Raw genomic sequence first — 3969 nt, 5'->3', positions numbered from 1 at the left:
TATTCGGGGGAAAATATGAATGTGTACATGCAGCCGCTTAAGGACGAACTGCAAGAAGCCTGGGATAATGGGTTCAAGACATACGATGCCTATAGCAAACAAAACTTCATAATGCGTGTCTGGTACATGTACTCGACGCATGACTTGCCGACGTATGCGCTATTCATTGGCTGGTGTGTGCATGGAAGGCTCCCGTGCCCCACATGCAAGGGAGCTCTTGAGTTTCATTGGCTTCAGGCCGGTCACAAGTTTTCTTGCTTCGACATGCATAGACAGTTCCTGGATCCTCTCCATAAGTTCAGGAAAGACAAGAAGAACTTCATCAGAGGTAGAGTTGTAAAAAACTCTGCACCACCTACGTTGACAGGCCAACAGACCCTGGATCAGTTAAACGCTCTCGAGTCAGATCTAGAGCGTCCAGGGTACTTCAAGGGGTATAATTCTGAGCACGCTTGGACTCACAAAAGATGCTTATGGGATCTGCCTTACTTCAAAGACCTCCTTTTCCCACACAACATCGACGTGATGCACACTGAGAAGAATATCGCCGAGGCACTTTTTGGTAAATTGTTCAGCATAGATGGGAAGTCAAAGGATAATACTAAGGCTAGAGTCGATCTGGAGGCGCTATGTGATAGGCCGTTACAAAACATGAAAGAACCGAAAGGAAAGCAAAACTGGACGAAGCCAAAGGCATGGTTGAATCTTGGAAGGCCAGCTATGAGGGAAATTATCTTGTGGGTGAAAATGCAGTTGATGTTCCCTGATGGGTATGCAGCGAATGTAAAGAGGGGAGCGAGTCTTGATAAATTGAAGATATTTGGTCTCAAGAGTCATGATTGGCACATATGGATTGAGCGGGTAATGCCGGTGTGTTGTGTGGCTTCATCCCTGAGGATGAATGGCTAGTACTGGCAGAACTCAGCTATTTCTTCCGTGTTCTTTATGCGAAAGAACTATCGCCTGGCGTGCTAGAAGAAATGGAAGAGTTGGCGCCGGAGTTGATCTGCAAGTTAGAGAAGATCTTTCCACCGGGCTTCTTTAATCCAATGCAGCATTTGATTTTGCATCTCCCGACCGAGGCAAGATTGGGGGGGGCGGGGGTGCGTGCAAAATCGTTGGTGCTACCCAACTGAGAGGATGCAGAAGACTCTTCGAGAAAAATGTAAAAATAAACGTAGAATTGAAGCATCCATGGCTGAGGCATTCTTCACTGAGGAGGCGGCACACTTCGTGACAGCACACTACGAAACCAAAAATCGTCATTTGCATAATCCGAAGCCTCGGTACAATGCTGACGAGCCTAAAAAGGGTGGATCCAACCTCAGCCTATTCAAAGGGAATCTCGCACCAGCCAGTGTTTCAAATCCAGTATCTTTGGATAACGAAGAATGGCGGACCATTTCATTGTATATCTTCAACAACCTGATAGAAGTGCGGCCGTACATCGAGTAAGTTCTCGGTACAGTGTTTCGCAACTTCTATTTCCTTTGAACTGCTCTTATTCCTGGATATTTCATACAGTCGATACGTCGCCCTATTCTCGTATGGAGCGGTGATCCAAAAGGATTCCGTCGAAGAGTATGAGCTTCTCGCAAAGCAAGGAGGCGGCTATCCCGGTTTCATCTCTTGGTTCAAACAAACGGTAATTTCTATTAGACAATTTCATTTCATTCGCTATTTTGTGCGTAATGCAACAATCCTTTCATATTAAACTTGTAGGCTAATTCAGAGTCTATGGACGCCGAATTGAGACAAGTTGCTAATGGTTTTGACTATAAGGTCCGTTCATTTGACAAATACGACATCAATGGGTATCGCTTTCGTACCTATGGCAAAGAGCTATCAATGGCCGACCGAAAGTCTACAAATTGTTGTGTATCTTCTATCGGCGAAGGAGGTACCGAGTATTATGGGAGAGTTGAAGCAATTTATGAACTTCTATTCTATGGTGAAAACCCACCGAATGTCGTAGTCTTCAAATGTTATTGGTTTCAGCCGAAGGAGACTAGAAGGACTCATGAACATATAGGGCTAGTTGAAATCAACCAAAGCACCCATTTAGATGTTCCTGATGTCTATATTACGGCTCAATAGGTGACCCAAGTATTCTATCTACCTGGGCCTGCCAAACTAATCCAAATCTAAAAGGTTGGGATGTCGTTTATGAAGTGCCGCCACGTGCTAGACTATCTCTCCCAAAGGAAGAGGATTATGAACCTCACATTAACCCAGACACATATGAAGGAGAATTCTTCCAAGAGACACGTCTTTCCAAAAAGCGTTTCAAGAACCGGTATACTTCACCCCAAAACATTGAAGTAGACAGCGACAGTGAATCCCACATCACCCCAAAGGAGGAACAAGAAGAGCCGGAACAAGAAGAGGTTACTGCTGCGGATGACCTGTCAATGCTTGACCGATTATGTAAAGGTGGCCTTCCACATGTTGATGCCACTGAACCCTATGAGCCCGTCATTGATTATAGTGATGATGATGATTATGCATTTATTGATGATACTGATCGAGATTATTAGTAATGTCAGGTATTCAATTTTTTATGTTGTACTTGATAATGATACACTTAAGTGATATACATATTATTATTCATGTCGGTATTTCTTTTATGTTGTAATAATTTCGTTTACTCTTTGTCATGGCAGGTGTTGAAAGATGGAAGGGGAGCCGACTGAGGCCAAGGACAAACATGCCCAAATTGAAGGTGTGCCACACCATCAAGGTAGCTCCAGCTTATATCAGTTCGGGCGGAACTGGGTATGTGGTTTGCTTCATGATTAATGCACTTCATTCATCATGCTAGCTTGAGCCCTTTAATTACTAATTTACTTTGTTTCTCTCTTTCAGGCATGCTACAATAAGACGGATAAGGTGCCAGAGGGGTACGACATGTATGCCATGGCCCACACTGCCTCTTACAAGCAAGTCAAGGGGAAGACGAGGAAAGGGGAGGAGGTTAACCCGAGCCAGATTCCCATTGATCCAGAGCAGGTGATGATATCTGGTGGCGGGAGGTCCCGTGGCTCCATAGCCATTGATCCAGAGATTGCTCCTGAGACCACGGTGAGTTTAATTTGAATGGACGTGACTTGCTAGTCTTAACATTTGAGTGTCATCATGCTAACGAAACATTGGAAATGATCTTTGGTGCAGCGTAACTCCACACAAGCATCACACGATCCTTCTCCAGCTACTGGCACGAGCCAGCCCGCTCCTACACCTCCATGATCAAGGTAAGTTTCTCTAGTTTTTTTCTTAACAAATGCATAAAGACCTAGACTTAGCTTTATTTCCTCCAATATGCTTACCTTAATGACCTAGAGTTAGCTTCTTTTCCTCCAAAATGACTTAATAAGCTTACTGACCTCCAAAACCAGCTATTTACCTAAGTTAGCTCTAAAACGATCTATACTTAGCTTTGTTTCCTCCAAAATGACCTAAGTTAGTTATAATATGCTTAGTTAACTAGGTTTGCTCAATAATGACATGTACTTAGCTTACTTATGTAAAAAATGGCATAATTAGCTTAGTTAGCTCATAAACGATCCATTTTACCTACGTTAGCTCTAAAATGATGCATTTTACCTAAGTTAGCTCATAAACGATCCATTTCACCTAAGTTACCTTACAAGCGATGGCGTGCTTCTTCTTCTAGTCTTCTTCTTCTAGTCACCTTTTCCTAACTTTCTTATTTGCCATTTTGCAGATTTCATTCACTTCTCGGAAGCTAGCTTGCTATGATGGAGTGCTTGTTTTTTATTTCATTCTCTGCTAGTATTCTTCTAGCTTGCTACGATGGAACTTGCTATCTTGATGAAACTTTGCATTGTAATATGTATATGCAACTTCCTAATGGTTGCAACTTATGTGTGAGTGCAACTTGCTATGTATGAATGGATGGAACTATATATGTATGTACGATGAAACTTATGTGCTGTTAAATAGCCCTAT

This window comes from Triticum aestivum, chromosome 6B (genome assembly GCF_018294505.1).
Source record: "Triticum aestivum cultivar Chinese Spring chromosome 6B, IWGSC CS RefSeq v2.1, whole genome shotgun sequence".
Lineage (NCBI taxonomy): Eukaryota > Viridiplantae > Streptophyta > Magnoliopsida > Poales > Poaceae > Triticum > Triticum aestivum.
Note: the sequence above shows the minus strand (reverse complement) of the source record.